We start from the raw sequence: 24,273 nt of genomic DNA on the forward strand, positions 1-24,273 counted from the left end.
AAGGATTCAAGGTACTCGACCCACTTAGCATGCCTTTTATTCGGCTTATGTTGTCCTTTAAGATGCTCTAATGATTTGTGGTCGGTGTGAATAACGAACTCCTTGAACCACAAATAGTCCTGCCAAGTTTCTAATGCTCGAATTAGAGCATACATCTCCTTGTCATATGTCGGATAATTCAGGGCAGCTCTGTTGAGTTTCTCACTAAACTATGCAATAGGTCGCCTGATGCGATCCCGGTCGCATCATGTTACGACACAACTCGATGCTACCGAGATTGGTCCAAACTCGAGGGGCCCAAGTGCAAAATGAAGTTTTTAATTTTAGTTTGTCAATTTGGCTACTGAAAAAAAAAGGACTTTGATTCATTAATTTTTAGTTATTTTAGTTTGTGTTTTTAATTATGTCATAGTTTGCACATCATTAATATGTGTTCTGCATTTAATAAAGTCATGCATTATGTAACTTTCATGTTAGTTAAGTTTGCATCATTAAATTAAGTCAAGTTAGTTTAATTATGTAACTTTCATGTTAGTTAATTTTGCATTTCAAAACCATGCATTTTAGCATCTTAGTTTAATAAATGAGTTCTTGGACATTTATTCAACTCATCTTAGTTTTAATTAATAAGTGTTTTTGTTGAACTTTATTTAATAAGTGTTGTTCTTAATTGATCTAGTTCCTAGGATTATTTATTGATGCATAAATTAAGTTTTTAAATTATGCTTCTTTAATTAAACTAGTTGGTGGAATAATTATTGCATATATGTTTTAGTTCATTTATTTAAGTAAGTTTAATGTTTGTTATAATAAATAAGTGTTTTCATTTTTTAATAAACTCATTTTAATGTGTTTATTGCGGTGACTTTTAGCTTATAGTGGTTACAATTCAAGGTCATTACACATTTAATTAAGTGGTCGTTCAAGTTCTTTTGAGTTACAATTAAAGGGCTGTTATAAAGGAGCTTAAAATCATTAAAGGAGTTTTAAAGAGCATTTTATGCCTTTAAAATTCAGCAGCAACTCTTCCACTTCCAGTAGCTTTTGGAGCTTTCAAGAGAAATTAATCAAGCCTTTGAATGTCATTAAGGAGCAGGTTAAGAGATGGTGACTATTCAACTAGCCAAGGACAACTCAAGAGTCATTTTCTAAGCCATTAAAGACATTCAAATCAGCTGAATTAAAGTGATTTTATGGAAGGAGTTATTTTGTTCAAAGAATAAGAAAAGACATCAGTTTTTATGGCACATTAAGTGGATATTTTTGACCATTCGGTTACCTTGTTCTAGCATTATAAATAGATGTAATCAGCCATAGAGGGAAGAACTTTTTGCTGAATATAGATGAAATATTTGAATTGTGAGCTATCCAATTCTCTTTGTTCTTCGTAATTGATTTGACTTATCAAGCATAGCTTGTGGCGTCCATCTTTTCTTTGTTGCTGAACTTATCACCTTTGGTGTGGCGTTCAATATACCTTTGGTTCCTATCATAGTTGATAGTGGGTCAAGGTTCCTTTCCTGTTTCCTTTAATCGAAAAACACCTAAAGGCCATTTTGCGATTCGGGTCAACAATTCGTTATTGTTGGTTCATTTTCGGTCTTAGCCAATTAATTTGTTATTGTTTCCTCTTTATTTTGTTTATTACCTTTGTTTGAAGCCATTATCTCTATTTTGTTTCATTTTAAAACTGAAACGAATCCATCCTTACTCAATTCACGATTGGGCAACACATACGACTCAAAACATCACGAGACGAGTTCGTATCAACGCCCATTTTGTGTTAACACTGCTCCAATTCCTATCCCTGAAGCATCACACTCTATTTCGAAAGTCTTGTTAAAGTTAGAAAAAGATAACCAATGAGCATTAGTTAGATAATCTTTAATTATCATGAAAGCTTTTTCTTGTTCATCATCCCAATGAAAATTAGAGTTTTTCTTAATTACCCCAGTCAAAGGAGCAACCTAGGTGTTGAAGTTAGGTACGAGCATCCTATAAAAAGTAGCTAAGCCATGGAAACTCCTTACTTGAGTAATGCTTGTCGGTCACAGCCATTCGCGTATTGCCTTCACCTTGTCTTGATCATCTTCAAGACCTTCAGAACTAACAACAAAACCTAAGAAAACAACTTTGTTAGTACAGAATGAACACTTCTTAAAATTTGCAAACAAAGTTTCCTTACGTAAAACTTCCAAAACAGATTTCAAGTGTCGCACATGTTCTTCCAATGATTTGCTATAGACCAAGATATCATCAAAGTAAAACACACAAAAGTTACCAATAAATGATCGAAGGATATGGTTAATAAGTCGCATGAAAACACTTGGGGCATTAGTTAGGCCGAAAGGCATAACCAACCATTCGTACAATCCATGTTTAGTTTTGAACGCAATCTTCCATTCGTCTCCCTCTCTCATCTGAATCTAATGATAGCCACTTTTGAGGTCAATCTTGGAGAACAATTGAGCTCCACAAGCTCGTCCAACATGTCATCCAATCATGGTATAGGAAGCTGATATTTAATGGTAATCTTGTTTATGGCTCGACAGTCTACACACATGCGCCACAAACCAGCTTTCTTGGGCACCAAAAGCATGGGAACAACACAATGACTAAGACTCTCTTGCACATATCCCTTTTGATTCGACCTCGCCCTGGAAACGTCTTGGTGCAGCTCATCAGGCCACATTCACAAGCTCATGCAAGTTGATCTAGTTTGTTCCAGCTCAATGGAGCTTTATTCCAGCTGATTTTAGCTCATTGAGTTTGAACTTTGATTTATTTTAATTTACGCATTTTAGTTGCAAGACTTGATTTAATTTTTTTTTCAACAAGTTAGTTAAGTTAGTTTCAGCATGGACATGAATTAATTTGAGTCTAATGAGTTTTATATTAAATATGCTTTATCTAATACATAATTTAAATATGTCTTCAATTAGTACACATTAATTTGTCCTAGGTTAAGACATGCATTCAATATGTTTTTGTTCAGCCGAATTTATTATATATATAATTAAGTTGTTTGAATCTTAACATGTCTTAAATGTGTCCTAATGTGGCTGCCAAATTTATTATGCCTTGTTGACCATGTGGCTGCCGAATTTAATAAGTCTTATTGTCCCTTTTTAATTTGTCTTAAAATGAGAGTTAATAGCTGACTTTATAGGTGCAGGTACATGGACGGCATTTAAAGAAAAGGTGGTTGCTGCATTTTTCCAAAGCTGCCGAATTTAATGAGTGCATGGGACTTGGGATAGCATTAAAAAGAGGAGGCTGTCGTTGCAATTTTCTAAGCTGATTATTCAGCTCACCAACGCATTTTTAAAGCTCCACCAGCCGAAATTGTTCCTTTCACACCCTAAGTCCTTTCATTTTCGTGTGTTCACACATAAGGGCTGATCATTTCCTTCAGTTCACACTTACGATCTGTTGGAGAACCCAAGCTGAATTTTAAGAAGTCCAATCTATTTAGCTGATCAAGGAGCCGCAATTAAGGCCAAGCTTCACTCCCTAGGCCGACTTTACATGCACCATTCAGCAACCAAGGCCTCCAATTTACTCCAGCCGAATTTCAAGGCATCTAGAAGCTGAATTTGACCTCCCAAATGCATCAGGAAGCAACTTAGAATTTTAAGCTTAATTAAGTGAATTTAGAGATGGAATTTCAGCCAAGTATTTTGTCCATTCGGCTAGCCCTTATTTGGCTATAAATTTCGAGTTCAAACATGTAAAAAGGACTTTTGACTTTTGATCATTTGAATGAACTTGGTTCAAAGAGTGAGTTTTCTCCTCTCTAAATTCGTACGAGTTTCGATCTGACTTATCTAGCGTGCTAGTAGCGTCTATCGTTCTCTTTTGAACTTATCACCTTGCTTTGGTGTGGCATTCAACCCTTCTACAATTCCGCAATCCCACCTTGAACCGAATAGAAATCGGGGTGACACTTTTTAGTGTTGAATCGTTTCTAGTGTTTAAGCTCATTTATCCATTCCACCGACTATCCTAAATTTTACCCAACTATAATATCTTTTTACAAAACCGAGCCTTCATTTATCCAACTTCCATTTTTCTTATTTTTAACGTTAAATCGAGCCTACTACCCTTATAAATTTACCATCACCTTAGCCAACCTTTAAAACCATTTGAAAGCTTCCGCATCTTTAGCCTTATTTCATCCTATTTTCGATAACTCAACTATTCCTCGTCGACGATCGGGCAATTACATGAAACAACTTGATTAACCCGGGCCGGATCGTATCATTTGGTATCAGAGCTACTAAAACGAGGAGCGCCGACGTTCATATCAAGCTCGGAGTAGGTTCGTAACGTGAAAGAAAAATAAAAAAAATTTAGGTTGTAATTTTATTTTATTTTATTTTCTCTTCCCTTTGTATTTTAGCATATTGTAATTGAACAAAAAAATCAAAAAAAATAAGAGGAAATTCAAAAAAAAATCGAAAAAAAAATTGATTGAAAAAAAAACAAAAAAATTTTGAAGTATAAAAAAAAAAGTGAAAAGTCTTGTGAGTTTTATTTTGTTATTATTTCTTGTTGCTTCCGAGCATCCATTCATTCTACCATTCCTTCTACCCCCCAAAAAACGCCACACATAGTTTGATTTTTATTTTCCTTGTTTAGCCTACCCTACACCCTACGTTATTTCCTGTGTGAACCCATTTGAAATCGACCCTCTAAGCCGCAATAAGTCTTCTTGAAACAAAATACGAATTCACGAGAGTGAGAGGAGCGGAAAAAGGCAAGAGTGGTGAGTACATTAGAGCGAGCAAAAGCCATTAAACGAGCGTAAACACGAGTGGTGTGCTATCCAATTTTCTTTGCGAGTGAAACGTGAGATTTTTGTGGTGAGGTATTTAATTTTTGTTTTGTTTTAATCATTTTTTTAGTAATTAAATCATGTCTCACGAAGAATTCTCTACTGATGAATTTCAATACTTGGTGAACGAGATGGGCCAAATTTTGGAGGAAGAACTAAGCCCATTAAAAAGACGTTTGAACCGAGTGGAGGAAAAGTCCCAACGGAAACAAAATCCACCAAGTCGAGAAACGGAGTCGAGATCATCACGGCAATACGCGTCCAAAGACTACTCGCTAAGAGATTCTTATCGAGATTTCTATTCAACGAGGAACTCAAGACAAAGCAAAGCAAGTTTTGAGTTTGAAGCTTTTCAAGGTGACGAACGAGGAATCACAAGTAGTCCTTCATATGCACCAAGGTATTCGTCTGCCAAGAATCAATCTCGAAGAGGTGATCATTTTTTGTATGAAAGTTGTTCTAATTATACCCAACGAGAGTCATTTTATGCTGATTCATTTGCAACATCTCCATCCTATAATGAAAGAGCGAGGCAAAAAGAAAAAGAAATAAGAAGAAAAGAAAGACAAGAAATGTTGATGAGAGAAAATGAGCATATATGGAATGAAATCGAGAGACTAAAAAAGAAATGAAAGAAAAGGAACAAGAAATCAAAAAGTGAGAGAAAAGAAAATGAAGAGAAAGAATTTGAAAAAGAAATTGAGATTGAACAAGAGTGCAAGCGAGAAGGAGAAATCGAAAGAAAAGAAGAAAAGATTGAAAAAGAAAAAGAAATCCAAAAAGAGAGTGAGGTCGAAAATAAAATTGAAAATGAGAGAGGAAATGAAAAGAGAAAAAAAGAAGTTGAGATTAGAAAAGAAACGAGAGAAAAAGAGATAAACGAACCAGAAAAAGTGAGGAGCATTTCAACTAATCCATATGAAACTTGTTCTTGTTCTGTTTCTACTTTTCAGGTATCCAAAAGGTCGAGTGACGATAATTTACAACTCCAATACCTTTCCAAGGAGAGAAGGTTCACCTTGGTTGAAAAAGGTAACGTTCTCAACTATCTTAGTACGCCTATGCCAAAAGAGGAGCAAGGTATGAGTTTTGAAATTCTTAAAGCACCTCTGTCTTATTCGATTGTTGATGGAAACCTTGTTGATGAATTTTCCTTTAGAAGTGATCTGAATTTTGATGTGGTTACTTGCCATCCTTTGATTAATGATAATATATTTGCGTGGGATGATGGCAAGAAGAATAACGCTTTTGGAAATTGCGATGCTGATGAGTTTGTTAGTGAAATAATAATTATTCGGCATTTGCAAGATAAGAAGACATATAAGCCATTCCATCAGCTTGATTTGGGTAAAAATATGCACTCATTGATCTTTTGTGAGAAACTACTTTGTATAAACAAGAATGTGCATATGAGATTTGAGACGTATGAATGCTTGAAAACATGCATGTCTTTGATTTGTTTGTTTGATATGACGATGACATGTAAAATGGTTAGTGCACTTAAAGTTAAAGATGGTGTCTCAAATATGCTTTGTTATCCAAATTTTGCATTTTTGAGCAAAATTGACCGACTGAAATTTAGATTACATGATCATTTGGATGAGTTCTTGATATATTTTGATTATAATTCCAATTTGATTATGATGCATGCTCTATTGTCGAGTATGGAGATCCATTTTGAAAAGGATAATTCAAGCAAGGAATTTCGACTACTCCACATCACCGAGGAGCGAAGGTTTTTGTTAACCGAACAAGGTAAAACTGATCTTTGTTTTCTTACTTTTAAAGGTAAGGCTCATGAACTTTTTGAAACATTGATGTTCTCTTTAGGTGGTGACAAAGATAGTGTTGTTGATTTGATTCGTTGTTCACATGCTGGTTATGACTTGTGGAAACGATTTGAGACATTTGAATGCCTTAGAACATGTTTATTTTTATTTCGAATAATTGACGAGGCATTATTGTCTCCATTTCCACATGCCCCGTTTGATCGAGGAAAGCCGAGTAAAAGGAGCTATGATCGAGTGAACCAAAGGCTCGACTTGAGGACAAGTCGCTTCAAAGAAGGGGGAATGATATGACCCCGCCCTGGAAACGTCTTTGGTGCAGCTCATCAGGCCACATTCACAAGCTCATGCAAGTTGATCTAGTTTGTTCCAGCTCAATGGAGCTTTATTCGAGCTGATTTTAGCTCATTGAGTTTGAACTTTGATTTATTTTAATTTACGCGTTTTAGTTGCAAGACTTGATTTAATTTTTTTTTCAACATGTTAGTTAAGTTAGTTTCAGCATGGACATGAATTAATTTGAGTCTAATGAGTTTTATATTAAATATGCTTTATCTAATACTTAATTTAAATATGTCTTCAATTAGTACACATTAATTTGTCCTAGGTTAAGACATGCATTCAATATGTTTTTGTTCAGCCGAATTTATTATATATATAATTAAGTTGTTTGAATCTTAACATGTCTTAAATGTGTCCTAATGTGGCTGCCGAATTTATTATGCCTTGTTGACCATGTGGTCGCTTTAATTTAATAAGTCTTATTGTCCCTTTTTAATTTGTCTTAAAATGAGAGTTAATGGCTGACTTTAATAGGTGCAGGTACATGGACGGCATTTAAAGAAAAGGTGGCTGCTGCATTTTTCCAAAGCTGCCGAATTTAATGAGTGCGCGGGACTTGGGATAGCATTAAAAAGAGGAGGCTGCCGTTGCAATTTTCTAAGCTGATTATTCAGCTCACCAACGCATTTTTAAAGCTCCACCAGCCGAAATTGTTCCTTTCACACCCTAAGTCCTTTCATTTTTGTGTGTTCACACATAAGGGCTGATCATTTCCTTCAGTTCACACTTAGGATCGGTTCGTGAACCCAAGCTGAATTTTAAGAAGTCCAATCTGTTTAGCTGATCAAGGAGCCACAATTAAGGTCAAGCTTCACTCCCTAGGCCGACTTTACATGCACCATTCAGCAACCAAGGCCTCCAATTTACTCCAGCCGAATTTCAAGGCATCTAGAAGCTGAATTTGACCTCCCAAATGCATCAGGAAGCAACTTAGAATTTTAAGCTTAATTAAGTGAATTTAGAGATGGAATTTCAGCCAAGTATTTTGTCCATTCGGCTAGCCCTTATTTGGCTATAAATTTCGAGTTCAAACATGTAAAAAGGACTTTTGACTTTTGATCATTTGAATGAACTTGGTTCAAAGAGTGATTGTTCTCCTCTCTAAATTCGTACGAGTTTCAATCTGACTTATCTAGCGTGCTAGTGGCGTCTATCGTTCTCTTTTGAACTTATCACCTTGCTTTGGTGTGGCATTCAACCCTTCTACAATTCTGCAATCCCACCTTGAACCGAATAGAAATCGGGGTGACACTTTTTAGTGTTGAATCGTTTCTAGTGTTTAAGCTCATTTATCCATTAGGCTCCACTAGGGTGACACTGCTTAGCTTATTTAGCTTTGTGGCTCCACTAGGCTCCTTAGATCAATTTGGGGCTTCTTTTTTGCTAACTCCTTGTCCCCGCCTTGTTGTAGAAGTGGCATTGGAAAAGGCTCGGGTGACTCCCTTTCGCTTCAATTACTTCTCCACCTTGATTTCCATGTAAATCATGTCAATGACTTTGACATAGTTTTGCAACTCCACTATGTTGGCAATGTCTTGGTTGAGACAAGCAAGAAACCTTGCCATGGTAGCCTCTCGATCCTCCTCAACATCAGCTCAGATCATAGCTACCTCGATCTCCTTGTAGTAATCCACTACACTTCGGTTACCTTGGGTAAGGCTTTGCAACTTTTGATACAGCTCTAGGTGATAGTAAGCTGGGATGAACCACTTTCTTATAATGGACTTCATTTTAGCCAATGTTGACACCGGTCGCTCTCTGTTCCGCCTTCGTCTCATAGTGAGTTAATCCCACCAAATAATGGTGCAATCAAAAAATTTGATCACAACAAGCTTGACTTTCTTGCCTTCGGAGTAATTATGACACTCGGACACAAGTTCGACCTTTTTCTCCCATTCTAAGTATGCCTCGGGATCGATTATTTCTTAAAAAGACGGAATGGCCAACTTTATGCCCTTGAGATCATCATCCACATGCTCTCACTCTCTTGTCCCTCAATTCTGTTGGCCTGGACGTCTTTCACTCTGATTAGAGGCTTGGTCACTCTCCACATTGCTTGGTTCATAAAGATCATCGTCATGTTGCCACGGTCGGCCTCTTTCTCTTCTTGGATTTAGAGGAGTACGTTCGTACTGGGTTCTTTCTTCGAGTTGATCCAAGTGTTCTTGGATTGGTTCTAATTGTTGTTGTAAGAATCGACTCATCTCTCGAAAAAGGGCTTGGTAGGCCAAGTCGGGCACACCACCACCGGCTACATGCCTCACAGGACACATGCCACCACCTTTGGTAGCGTTTGATGTACCACCACCAACGACATTTCGTTCAGGGCTACGTGACATCTTACTTAAAACCTCATTTCAAATCTCACCAGTTCTCTCAAATAGAAATAAGATTGAGTACTCCACTCGTGTTTTCACGCATAATTGGCTTTTATCTTTTTGATGGACTCTCCTCTCTTGCCTTTTTCCTCTGTAGTTCGTTTCTCAACGTTCTTGGTGACTGCCTTAGACTTGTAGGTTGGTTTCAAATGGTTTAACAAGAAAAATGTATGATGTTGGGTACAGGGTAGGCTTGAAAGAAAAAGAAAATTGATACGAACACACCCAAGGGCTCAACTGAATCTATTCGTGATCTAATTGAGCTACCAGCTGGTCCAATTACTCGAGCTCGAGCCAAGCAATTCTAAGAAGCAATTTTGGTCTTAGTTGCATGAGTTTGGGAGGAAACTTCAACTAGACTCGTCAACCGAGCATGGGATGGTTCATCAAATGCCCCATGCAATGTAGTTCAAGCTAAATTCAACCTAGGTAACTAACTAGCTACTGAATAAGACTTAAACGTTTTAGTCATTTTATTTATATTAATTATGTTCTGATTTCATACAGTATTATTGCATGCCTGTTTATTTTGTTTTATTAAGTCTATTATTTGTGTCTTAGATTATTTCACATTAAAATCGTGTTTTAGTTTGTCTATTAAGTGTACTCTAATTCAAACAGCATCAATGCATGTTTTATTCAGACGTCTTAATTGTGTATTAGCTTATTACACATTTAACATGTTTTTTAGTTTGTCTTATTGATGCTTTTAACCGAGTTTTAATTTGTCTTCCAGGTTATTTAATAGGCAGTGTGCATTCATGCATTTGCCAAATTCGTTGAAGCTTATTTAATGAGGAACATGCACCCGATAATGATAGTACTTTGGAGCTGCTTGGTGCATTCATTCAGGTGACCATTCATGAAATGAAGAGACATCAAGTGTGAGCTGATCACGCAGCACCTCAATTGACCATTCGGTATTTGGTGTTCACACCGAAGAACCCTCCAAATCCGAGTGTTAACACTCAAGGGCCATTCGGTTGCCACCAGATACATTCATCAACTGATTTTCCATCCAGTGAATCAAGAAGCATTAACTCCAATTCATAACAACCTTAACTGATCAAGTTAATGCTTCATTCAGCTCGATGCTCAATCATTAAGTCTACTACCATTGGCTGTTTGGGAACTCCAAGTGACAAGCTCTATGGCTGTTCGGGGACTTCAATTGTCAAGATGATTAATTAAGTTTCTTCAAGACTCATTTAGCTGAATCACATTGAATTCTAGCTTTTTAATTGTAATCATTTAGTGTCCATTTGGCTGGAATCAGGCAGCCTATAAAAAGCTTGTTTGTAACTTGTTTTAAAAACTTTTGATCCTTTATGAAATATAACAAATTTGTGAGTTGTTCAACTCTCGTTGTTCTTGGTGAGTCAAATTGACTTATCTAGCTTTCAAGTGGCGTCAATCTGTGATGCGAACTCATGCTCGGAGTTGATTATGAGTCGTGAATGTTCCCGATCATAAATTAAGTAGTATCGCAATTGAAGGATAAATATGACTGGTTTCAAAGATGGTCAATTTACAAGGGGATGTTAGATGGATAGTTTTGGTGAAGTTGGGTTTTAAATTAAGGTTGAAGAATGCACCAATATTATATGAGAATATTGACCCGATTCTTATGTCAACATTTAGTAATGGATTGGCTAAAGATAACAAATCTTGACCCTCTATCTAGAAAGATAGAAACCAATCGGTATAGGGCTTGAACACCACACTTGCTAAAAGTAATAAGTTCAGAATGAATCAGATTGATGCCACTAGACTTAGCTAGATAAGTTAATTGAGTCACAAAAGAACAAAGGGAGTTGAATAACTTAGAATTAGCTTAAAATTCATAAAAGGTTCAAAAAGTTGCAATTACATGATTTAGACCAAGTATTTATAGGTTGATACAAGGTCTAGCCGAATGGACATGTTCTGAATCAGCTTAATTGAGTTGATTGCCTATGAAGTTGAACAATAATATCCTTACAAATTTCTAAGCATGGAAGATGCCAAAAGCCTTGCCTGTTGCAATTCCCAAATAGTCAAACCATGTGGACTTTGAAGTTAGCTGAATATGCAAGTATCTGATCAGTTAAGGAGGTTTGAACATGAATTGGTGCCTCCTTGGGAAGCCGAATGTGCCTCAATGATTTATTGCTGATTGTGTCACATGAACAGCCTTTAAGTGTGAACAGCCGGAGTTAGATGGTCACCTTGGTGTGAACTGAAGTTATCAGCTGATTAATCAAGTGTGAAAACACTTGATCCATTGACTTCCACGAAGAGTTTCTTGGAAGAAAGCAAACAACAGCTCTCTAGTGCATGTACATCCAGATGCATACTTCTCCTTAAATATTGTCCATTGAATCTGTTTGATGAGCAGCCAATGTATTGAACCTACAAGACAAAATTAAACTCGACTTAAATACAATCATAAGACTTAATTTAAACATAATTTAATTTGTCTAAACATTAGATGCAATTATAGTGTCTGAACTAAGACCAAATTTAAACACAAAATAAAGCTATACGAAATAATTAAAAATTAATAAATTTAAAACATATTTAAAATGCTTAGATTATGACATATTTTAAACTAAAATTATTGATGTTCAAACTATGACATAATTATAAACCTTAAACTAATTTAACTAACTAACTAGAACCGAATTAATTCTTTATTCCAGTAATTAAATTCTTAAGCTAAAGAAAACTAGAATTGGACTCAAAGTAAGTTGCATGGCACACTTGGGTTCACCCCAAATTCAATCAATAAGACCTGCAACGGCCTCCTTGAACTTCTTAGCTCGAGCACGAGTAATCAATCCCGTTGGTAGCTCCATGGGCTCATCGGCAACCTTAATTGTGTCTTGGACCATGATCGTATCATCCCCTCCCTCTTCGAAGTGATTTGTCCCCAAGTCGACACCTAAATCATAAGGAGACAGATCAGATACATTAAAACTAGCACTTATAATGTACTTACCTTGAAGGTCGAGTTTATATGAATTATCATTGATCCTTTCCAATACTTGAAAAGGACCATTGCCCCTTGGAAGCAACTTAGACCTTCATTGGGCTAGAAACCTTTCTTTTCTCATATGCACCCATACCCAATCTCCGGGTTTAAAGATTACTCGTTGTCTTCCCCTATTGGCTTTTTGCGCGTATTGTTCGGTTCTCTCTTCTTTGTTATTCCTCACCTTTTGGTTTAATTGCTTCACGTACTCAGCTTTCCGTTTAGCATCTACATGCACAAGTTGTTCATTAAAGGATTAAAGCCATAAACAATTTCAAAAAAAGAATGCTTAGTTGCTGAGTTAATAGATCGGTTATAAGCAAACTCAATGTGCGGCAACCACTCTTCCTATGTTTTGAGATTCTTTCGTATAATGGCCCTCAACAATGTTGAAAAAACTCGGTTCACCACTTCTGTTTGTCCGTCCGTTTGGGGGTGGCACATCATAGAAAATAAAAGTTTTGTACCAAGCTTTCACCATAATGTTCTCCAGAAATGACTGAGGAACTTTGCATCTCGATCGGACACTATAGTCCTCAAAACTCCATGTAAATGCACGACTTCTCTGAAAAACAAATTGGCAACATGTAAGGCATCGTCAGTTTTATTACAAGCAATAAAATGTGCCATTTTAGAAAATCAGTCAACCACTACAAATAATGAATCCTTTCCATTTTTAGTCCTAAGAAGACTTAAAACAAAGTCCATTGAAAGGTCATCCCAAGGCTCCTCAAGAATGGGCAAGGGTATGTACAATCCATGAGGTTTGATTCTTGATTTGGCTCTCTTACAAGAGATGCATCGATTGCACACTCTCTCTATGTCACGTCTCATTCTTGGGCAAAAGAAATGCTCGTAAGCTTGGCCAATATCTTTGTGACTCCAAAATGTCCCATGAGGCCTCCGCTATGCGCCTCGTTCACCAACACATCCTGAACAGATCCTTGAGGAATGTAAAGTTTACCTTCTCAAGAAAGGTAGTCATCATGTCTAGAAAATTTTTTAAAGGCTCCGTGTTCACAAGCTTTATACAATTCAGCAAAATCAGAGTCATTTATATAGAGCTCTTTCAAATGTGCAAAACCAAGTAGTTTCGAATCTAAATGGTTAAGAAGGGCATACCTCCTTGACAACGCATCTGCTACGACATTTTCTTTACCTTTCTTATATTTGATTACATATGGAACTGATTCAAGGAACTCCATCCACTTGGCATGTCTCTTATTTAACTTGTTTTAGCCCTTGAGGTGCTTCAACATTTTGTGATTAGTATGAATAACAAATTGTTTGGGCCATAAGTAATGCTGCCATGTTTTTAATGCTCGGATCAACGTGTACATTTCCTTTTCATAGGTGGGATAGTTGAGGGTTGCACCATTCAGCTTTTCGCTAAAATAAGGTATGGGACGCACATATTGAGTTAGGACAGCTCCAATACCTATACCTGAGGCATCACACTCAATCTCTAACATTTTATTAAACAATATATAATTAAATTAAAAGATCTTTCTTGTTCCTCACTCCAATGAAAAGTAGATGATACGATGTAGCCTAACGAAACAGACTATCTTCGTATGTTACGGATCTAGGAATGTTGTAAGCACGTTCCTGCAACAAGAAAACAGCAAGGAATTAAAGAAATAATCATGGTAAAATATGGGTAAAATAAAAGAACGAAAATGGAAGGAAAATGAAGTTGTTGGCGTTTAAAACAAAAAGAAATTCAATCGGTGAAGTCGAGCAGCGTCATGAAACGGCCAAGGCAAAGAACTTGAGTGTTCAACAATGGCAAAAGTAATCGTTGGAATAGATTAACGTTAAACTCGAAAGAACTTGCACAATCATCGAGCAAACCCGAATCGAATCATTCAACGTCAAAAGGACTTGGACCCTCTAGATAGCGATCTAGGAACCCAAGTATCAAGAAAATTTGACACAACAAACTAAGTCTGAAATGCTAAGGAAAGTTCAATGAAGAACCGAAATTGAGAGAAATTCTCAAACGTAATTGTTTTCATAAATCATCTAATCAATACATCATTTTAATATGTATTTATAAGTACAAAAGAGGGTGTTTAATGGAAATTGTGGCTGTAATCAAAAGGGTTTAAAATAAGGAGTTATAACTCCTTTTGGCGCCATTTAATAATGACCATACATTTAAATTTCAAACGACAACCTCCCTTGTTCTTATCCTTGTATATTGCACACACATGCACACACACACTCTTGTGCACAAGCGGTCATGTGCTCCTCACATGTTTGGATGCCTCATGGGCTGCCACAAATGCATAGGACACTTGCCATTACATAGGACACGTTTCATTTATCGACTCGTCACCGGAGTTGAGTGGTGGAGTGAGTTTGAGCTAGCTAGAAATGTATTGAGTGAAATGAGCTAGAAACAATCTTTCGTAACTATTTCGAGTGAGATGAGCTGCATGCACATATTTGAGCTTCAACCGAGCTAGAAATGATATCTTAAGTCATTGTCCATTACGCTTCCTTATGGTAAACAAAACAAACATGCATTAAAGTAATGCAAACTTATTGAAAACTTATTAACAAGCTGTAAACATAATGCAAACTTATTCATTAAAACACAAACAACATCAAATCAATACCAAAACATACTTAAATACACACATAATACATAGTAGAACCTAAATACGTCACATATCAAGATGCAACATGTTATAAAGCCTATGTTCTAAGGCATGAACATGATCGAATAAATCTGGAATCGTAGCACAAGTAAGGAACAAGGCTTCCTGAATTTCTTTGCCCTAGATCGAGTAATAGGTCCTAATGGTAAGACCTCGGATCGGTTTGCTTTGTTGGTGTGTGCGCGCACATCATCCCCCTTCTCGAAAAGGATTTGTCCTCAAATCTGTAGAATCATCATAAGGGGTTAAATCAGATACATTAAATGTGGCACTCACATTGTATTCTCCCGGCAAGTCTAACTTGTAGGCGTTGTCATCACTTCTCCAACACCTGAAAAGGACCATCACCACGCAGTAATGACTTGGACCGCCTGGCTAGAAATCGTTCCTTTCGAAATGAACCCAAACCCAATCTCCCACATCGAAGGTGACTCGCTTCACGCCCTTGTTTGCTTGCTTTGTATCTTCGTTGAGTCCTTCGTTTGAGGTTCTCCTTAACTGTTGATGCAATTTCTTCACGATTCGCTTTTGCTTTACCGTCCTCGTTCATCACTGTTCTGCGGCAAAGGCAACATATCTAGAGGCGTAATAGGATTAAAGCCATAAACAACCTCAAAAGGTGACATCTTAGTAGCGAATGTACAGCATGGTTATAAGCGAATTCAACGTGTGGCAAACAATCTTCCCAAGTTTTGATGTTCTTTTTAATGATGGATCAAGTAAAGTAGATAAAACTCATTAACAACCTCGCTTGCCCATCACTGGGATGACAAGTAGTAGAAAACATAAGTTTCGTACCTAGTTTGCTCCAAAGAGTCCTCCAAAAATGACTCAAAAATTTCACATCCCTGTTAGAAACAATCGACCTAGGAATACCATGTAATCGTACAACATCTTTAAAGAACAAGTTAGCCACATTAACAGCATCATCAGTCTTATGGCATGAAATGAAATGTGCCATCTTCGAGAATCTATCAACCACAACAAATATACTATCCCGACCTGTTCTAGTTCGAGGTAATCCCAAAATAAAGTCCATTGAAATATCGGTCAAGGGATTAGGAATAGGTAAAGGTAAGTACATACCATGTGGTGAAACCTTCGATTTTGCTTTCTTACATGTCACAACGTTCACGATGGCGTTCAACGTCCGGCGCATCTTAGGCCGTAAAAGATGCTCTTTTAAGGTGTGTAACGTTTTAGTGACCCCAAAATGACCCATCAATCCACCTTCATGTGCTTCACGGATCAAGATATCACGCATTGAACCACGTGGAATGCATATCCTGTTTTCTTTGAAAAGATATCCATCATGCCCGTAGAATTTTCCATCGCACCTTTCTCACAAGCATTATACTTATCGCAAAAATCATGATCATCGAGTATAACTCTCAATATATGCAAATCCAATCAAATGTGAATCAAGATAACTCAATAGTACATATCTGCGTGATAATGCATCAGCAACGACATTATCTTTCCCTTTTTTGTATCGAATGACATAAGGAAAAGATTCTAAGAATTCAACCCATTTAGCATGTCGTTTGTTCAATTTATCTTTGACTCGTGATATATCGTAAAGCCTCATGGTCAGTGTGGATCACAAACTCCTTAGGCAACAAGTAATGCTGCCATGTCTCCAATGCCCGAATCAATGCATACATCTCTTTATCATAAACCGGATAATTCAATGTTGCTCCACTTAGTTTCTCGCTAAAATATGCAACGGGCCTCTTTTCCTGTATTAAAACTGCGCCTATACCAACTCCAGAAGCATCACATTCAATTTCAAAAGTTTTATCAAAGTCAGGTAAGGCTAACACTGGTGCTTTTGTTAAACAATCCTTAATTTTCGAAGGCATCTTCTTGTTCTTTACCCCACAAGAAGCGGAATTCTTTTAATAATTCGGTTAAGGGTGCGGTAATAGAACTGAAGTTAGGAACAAACCGTCGATAAAAACTAGCTAAACCATGAAATGATCTAACCTGAGTAATCGATGTCGGTCGTGGCCATTCCTGAATTGCCTTTATTTTCTCATGATCAACTTCAACACCTGTGCACTCACAATGTAACCAAGAAATGTAAGTCATCAAGACAAAACACACATTTCTCTACGTTACCATACAATCTTTCTTTTCTCAAAGTCCGCAATCTGACTCCCGGATGTTCTACGTGATCCCGCAAAGTCTTGCTATAAACTAAAATGTCATCAAAGTACACAACACAAAACTTTCCAATAAAAGATCGCAGAACATGATTCATTAGTCGTATAAAAGTACTAGGTGCATTACTTAAACCAAAAGGCATCACTAACCATTCATACAAACCTAGCTTTGTTTTGAAGGTCGTCTTCCATTCGTCGCCTTCTCGCATGCGAATCGATGATATCCACTCTTCAAGTCAATTTTGGAGAAGATGACAGCTCCGCAAAGCTCATCCAACATGTCATCAAGTCTAGGAATAGGATGACGATACTTAATTGTAATTTGATTCACGACTCTACAATCTACGTACATCCTCCAAGACCCATCTTTCTTGGTACTAACAACACCGAACAGACATGGACTCGGACTTTCTCGAATATAACCCTTGTCCATCAATTCGCAACTTGCCTTTGAAGCTCTTTCGTCTCTTCGTGGTTAGTACGATAAGTCGGTCGATTTGGAATGGTAGCACCGGAATGAAATCAATCGGTGCTCAATGCCATGAAGAGGTGGTAATCCTTCGGTGTTTCTTTCGAAACACATCCTTAAACTCTTGCAAAGGGACACAATCGATGCAGCAAATCGGCAGGAACTCACCAATAAGCAATGATCTTTAAATATTAAAATAAACAAGGATTGGTGAGAGGAAAGACATTTCCGATTTCTCATCGCTTGCATATACGCTCATCTTTTTCTTCTCCTTTGCAACTTCCTTACTCTTTTCAAGCTTGTTTGATCTTCAATTACTTGACTCGGTGTCAAAGGAGCCAAAGTAATCTTCTTACCGCATGCATAAAAGAGTATCGATTTGTAAAACCATCATGCATTGCCCTCTTGTCATATCGCCAAGGCGCCCAAAAGAAGGTGAGTAGCATCCATCGACACAACATCACAAAGGACCTCGTCCTTGTAGTTTCCAATTGAAAACGGTACAACCACTTGTTTCGTCACTTTAAGTTCTCCACCGTCATTCAACCACTGCAACTTGTACGGATTCGGATGCTTTGTCGTCTTAAGACCTAATCTATCAACCATCACTGAACTAGCAACATTAGTACAACTACCGCTATCAATAATCACAACACATACCTTATCTTGAACCTTGCATCGTGTGAAAGATAGTCTCACGTTGTTGCTCGTCTTGCACTGTTGCACATTCAAACTACGTTTGACAACCATGATCTCCATAACTTGACCAGATTCAAGAACTTCTAGGTCATTCTCTTCATCTTCTTTAGTCGGAGTTCATGTACATCTTCCTCAGAATCTGACTCGATCTCTCCATCTTCTCGCATCAACATAACCCTCCGATTAGGACACTGGCTAGCAACATGTCCTCTACTAAAGCACTGAATATCTCTTGATCGTTCTGGTGCCACCATTGGTTGTTTGCCACGTCCATTATCAGCAATGGGAGGCTTTGGTTTGCTGGGTTCGCCTGGCTCTCGAATCCGTAATGGCGGTTGTGGTGCTTGTTTCCTGGCATTGTTAGAGGTGTATAAAGGATTCGAAAAAGATTTAAATGGAGTATTACCTCGAGTAGAAGCTTTTCTATGTTGTTGTCGCTCAATTTTGATCGCCATATGCACCATGTCATCCAACTCAACATAATGTTGCATTTCAACAATGTTTGCTATTTCAGAATTTAAACCTGCCAAAAACCGAGCCATAGTTGCCTCACGGTCCTCAACTATGTTTGCACACATCATGGACATCTCCATCTCCTTGAAATAGTCCTCAACGCTCCTGTTGCCCTGTTTCAAGGTTTGTAATTTCTGAAATAAATCTCGATGATAGTGAGAAGGAACAAATCGCTCCGCATGATACGCTTCATATCTTCCCATGTTCTCACTAGACCTTCACCATACGTCGTCGACTAATCAAGAATTGGTCCCACCATACCAAAGGCATAGTCAACAAACTCCATAGTCGCTAGTCGAACTTTTTTCTGCTCGAGTAGTTATAACACTCAAAACGTGTTCAACCTTGCTTTCCCATGTCGATAAGCATCGGATCTCGAACGTCCCTGAAAAGAAGGTATGGCAACTTTAATGTTAGAAATATTATCGTCAACTGTGCGTCCTGGTCGTTGATTCACCCTTGGTGAATGTTCAATGTCATTTTCATCATTATGTTCATTATGGACAGATTGTGAACCACCCCCTTCAATCTTGTCCAAACGAGAGTGTATTAGGCTCTAATGCATTTTCTAATAGACATTGCAAGGTGCGAGTAATAGCTTGCATTTGCAAATCTGGTGGTTGATCTCCACCACGACTACGATCTTCTGATCCTGTCATCTAAAGCAACACACAAAAATACAGATAATGAGTTAAGTAAAACAAAAGTAAAAGTCCTCACAAAGACACTCTCAAAACCTCTCGCCACTCCAAATAATCATGCACTCTAAAATAGCACTCACCGCCGTGTTTCACTCGGGAGAATGCGTGAATGACTCTTTTGTCTCCCTTCATTCTCACAACGCTCAATGCCTTTTTCCCTCACAATTTCTCGTGTTTTTAGCTCTTTAAAGGACTAATCCAACATTTCAAAACTGTTATAATTGTGTTGGCTATAAGGAAAACACACGGTTAGAGAGAGAGAGAAAAATAAATAAATAAACAAAGGGAAAGGATAAGAAAAGAGTAAAAGGATAAGAAAATAAAATAAACAAAGGAAAAGGATGGAATTTAAATAATTTAGTTTCATCGCAAAGAAGTGCTTTACAACGTTCCTAGCTCGAACAAATAAGAATAGTTCGTTTGGTTGATATCCAAGCACTTCGCAATTACAGAGTACAAAACTAAACATTATTCAACATTTCAACATAACAAAACACACTTTTTTTCCTTTCCCAAACTTGATAAATTTCAATTCCTCCTTTATTTTTTTATTTTTGAATCGATTTTCTTTCTTTTGTTGTTGTTTTTTTAATTTTGAAACCGATATATATATATATTTGTTTTGAATTTGAATTTTCTTGTTGGAGAAGAAAAGTACAACAATTCCAACCTATGCTCGGATACCGGATGATACGATGTAGCCTAACGAAGCAGACTATCTTCGTATGTTACGGATCTAGGAATGTTGTAAGCACGTTCTCGCAACAAGAAAACAAGCAAGGAATTAAAGAAATAATCATGGTAAAATATGGGTAAAATAAAAGAACGAAAATGGAAGGAAAATGAAGTTGTTGGCGTTTAAAACAAAAAGAAATTCAATCGGTGAAGTCGAACGCGTCATGAAACGGCCAAGGCAAAGAACTTGAGTGTTCAACAATGGCAAAAGTAATCGTTGGAATAGATTAACGTTAAACTCGAAAGAACTTGCACAATCCATCGAGCAAACCCGAATCGAATCTGCTCAACGTCAAAAGGACTTGGACCCTCTAGATAGCGATCTAGGAACCCAAGTATCAAGAAAATTTGACACAACAAACTAAGTCTGAAATGCCAAGGAAAGTTCAATGAAGAACCGAAATTGAGAGAAATTCTCAAACGTAATTGTTTTCATAAATCATCTAACCTGAATACATCATTTTAATATGTATTTATAAGTACAAAAGAGGGTGTTGAATGGATATTCGTGGCTGTAATCAAAGGGTTTAAAATAAGGAGTTATAACTCCTTTTGGCGCCATTTAATAATGACCATACATTTAAATTTCAAACGACAACCTCCCTTGTTCTTATCCTTGTATATTCGCTACACATGCACACACACTCTTGTGTAAAAGCGGTCATGTGCTCCTCACATGTTTGGATGCCTCATGGCTGCCACAAATGCATAGGACACTTGCCATTACATAGGACACGTTTCACCGCTTCGGACACGCCGGTGGAGTTGAGTGGTGGAGCTGAGTTTGAGCTAGCTAGAAATGTATTGAGTGAAATGAGCTAGAAACAATCTTTCGTAACTATTTCGAAATGAGATGAGCTGCATGCACATATTTGAGCTTCAACCGAGCTAGAAATGATATCTTAAGTCTTTGTCCATTACGTTTCCTTATGGTAAACAAAACAAACATGCATTAAAGTAATGCAAACTTATTGAAAACTTATTAACAAGCTGTAAACATAATGCAAACTTATTCATTAAAACACAAACAACATCAAATCAATACCAAAAATACTTAAATACACACATAATACATAGTAGAACCTAAATACGTCACATATCAGCATGCAACATGTTATAAAGCCTATGTTCTAAGGCATGAACATGATCGAATAAATCTGGAATCGTAGCACAAGTAAGGAACAAGGCTTCCCTGAATTTCTTTGCCCTAGATCGAGTAATAGGTCCTAATGGTAAGACCTCCGGATCGCTTTGCTTTGTTGGTGTGAGCGCGCACATCAAGAGAATTTTCTTAATGATACCCACAATGGAGCAACCAAAGTCTGTGAAGTTAGGAACAAAGTCAGATATAAAAACTCGCCAAGCCATGGAAACTTCTTACTTGGCTAATGCTCGTAGGTCGTGGCCATTCTCAAATCACCTTTACTTCATCTTGATCAACTTCGAGTCCTTACGAACTAACCACAAATCCTAAGAAAACAACCTAGTTAGTACAAAATGAGCATTTCTTAAAGTTTGCATACAATGCTTCCTTCTACAATACTTCCAGAACAGATCTCAAATGAAGCAAATGATCTTCTATAGACTAATATATCATAAAAATAAACTACATAGAATTTACGAATATTAGCACGTAGCACATAGTTCATCAAACACATAAAAGTGCTGAGTACGTTAGTTAAGCCGAATGGCATAACCAACCACTCGTACAAACCGTGCTTTGTCTTAAACGCCATTTTCCACTCATCTGGTTCTCGCATTCGGATTTGCTGATATCCACTCTTGAGATCTATTTTGGAGAAAAGTTAGGCTCCGTTTAGTTCATCAAACATGTCATCAAGGCGTGGAATTGGGTGCCTATACTTGATTATGATCTTGTTAATTGTTTGGTAGTCCACAAATATATGTCAAGTTCCATCCTTTTGAGCACGAAGAGCACGGGCACGACTCAAGGACTTAAGCTCTCTCGAATGTACCCCTTTTCCATCAACTTAGCTACTTGCCTTTCAAGTTCCTTAGTTTCTTTAGGGGTGCTGGGTACGTTACTTAAGCCGAATGGCATAACCAACCACTCGTACAAACCGTGCTTTGTCTTAAACGCCGTTTTCCACTCATCTGCTTCTCACATTCAGATTTGCTGATATCCACTCTTGAGATCTATTTTGGAGAAAAGTTAGGCTCTGTTTAGTTCATCAAACATGTCATCAAGGCGTGGAATTGGGTGCCTATACTTGATTATGATCTTGTTAATTGTTTGGTAGTCCACAAATATATGCCAAGTTCCATCCTTTTGAGCACGAAGAGCACAGGCACGACGCGAGGACTTAAGCTCTCTCGAATGTACCCCTTTTCCATCAACTTAGCTACTTGCCTTTGAAGTTCCTTAGTTTCTTTAGGGTTACTTCGATATGCTGGACGATTTGGAATTGTAGCTTCGGGTATGAAATAAATTTGATGTTCAATCCCTCAAATAGGTGGTAAACCATTAGGGACATCTTCCAGAAATACATCTTCAAAATCTTGCAACAAAGACACAATCGAAGAAGGAAGATTGACATCTAAGTCGTTAGTGTTTAGGAAATTTTCCTTGTACATAAGTACTAGCATTGGTTGTTTTAACAATAAGGACTTTCGAATCTCTCGTTCTTTTGCATACACACTTAATTTTTCAATCTCTTTTTCGTCTTTTATTTTTTTTCAATCTTTTGTTTTTGTTCTTTCGCTCTCAATTGTTCAACAGAGTCTTTCAACTTCAATTGATCCCCGTACACTTGCTTAGGAGTCAATGGCGCCAAGGTTACATTCTTTCCTAAGTGCTTGAAGGTGTATCGGTTGGTGTAACTATCATGGATCACTCTTCGATCAAACTGCCATGGTCTCCCCAAAAGAAAATGGCCAGCATGCATCAGCACCACGTCACATACGACTTCATCACTATATTTATCGATTGAAAAGGCAATAACAGCTTGCTTGGTGACTTTTAGCTGCGTCTATCGTCAAGCCATTGTAACTTGTATGGATACGAATGTTTGGTCGTTGGTAATCCAAGTTTCTCCACTAACATGCTGCTACCAACGTTTGTGCAGCTTCCTCCATCGATGATCACACTACACACTTTGCCTTGAACATAGCATCGCGTGTGAAAAGTATTCTCGCATTGCTGCTCATTCTCAATAGCATACTTGAGATCTTCCTCTTCTTCTACTGATTGAGAGTCATCTTATTTCTCTTTTTCAGACTTAATCTCACCGTTGGGTCTCACAACCATTATACTTCTATGAGGGCATTGACTCCCGATCTGACCCTTTCCAAGGTGCTTGAAGCATTTGATGTCACGAGTGTGATTTTGCACAGCTTCATTTTTACCTTGACTCGTTTCTCCATTCAGCTTGTTGGCCTTTGTGGATACAACGGGTTCCTTTGCTCGATAAGAAGTATCTTTCTTACTAGTTCTTTGACCCCAATTTGTTATAGTAATGGAGTTGGGATAGGCATGTGCACCATGTCTACAACTTTCGAAGTAGTGTTGTAGTTCTACTACATTAGCAATATCCCGATTCAATCCAGCTAAAAATCTCACCATGGTAGCCTCTCGATCCTCCTCAACATCAGCTCGGATCATGGCAATCTCCATTTCCTTGTAATAGTCTTAAACACTACAATTGCCTTGAGTAAGGTTTTGTAGCTTTTGGAATAGTTCTCGATGGTAGAAAGTAGGAATAAACCTTTTCTCATGACGGCTTTCATCTGGACACGGGTCGTTCACTGTTTCTTCTCCAGCTAACAGTTAATTGGTCCTATCATATGATGGCATAATCAAAAAACTCGATGGCTGTAAGTTTGACTTTCTTGCTATCTGAGTAGTTATGGCACTCAAAGATAAGCTTAATCTTTTTTTCCCATTCTAGATATACCTCTGGATTAGTGATACGGGGTTGCGCGCGGACCAAGATCGAGTTGCCAAGTCA

This window comes from Gossypium raimondii, unplaced genomic scaffold (genome assembly GCF_025698545.1).
Source record: "Gossypium raimondii isolate GPD5lz unplaced genomic scaffold, ASM2569854v1 Contig00274, whole genome shotgun sequence".
Taxonomy (NCBI): Eukaryota; Viridiplantae; Streptophyta; class Magnoliopsida; order Malvales; family Malvaceae; genus Gossypium; species Gossypium raimondii.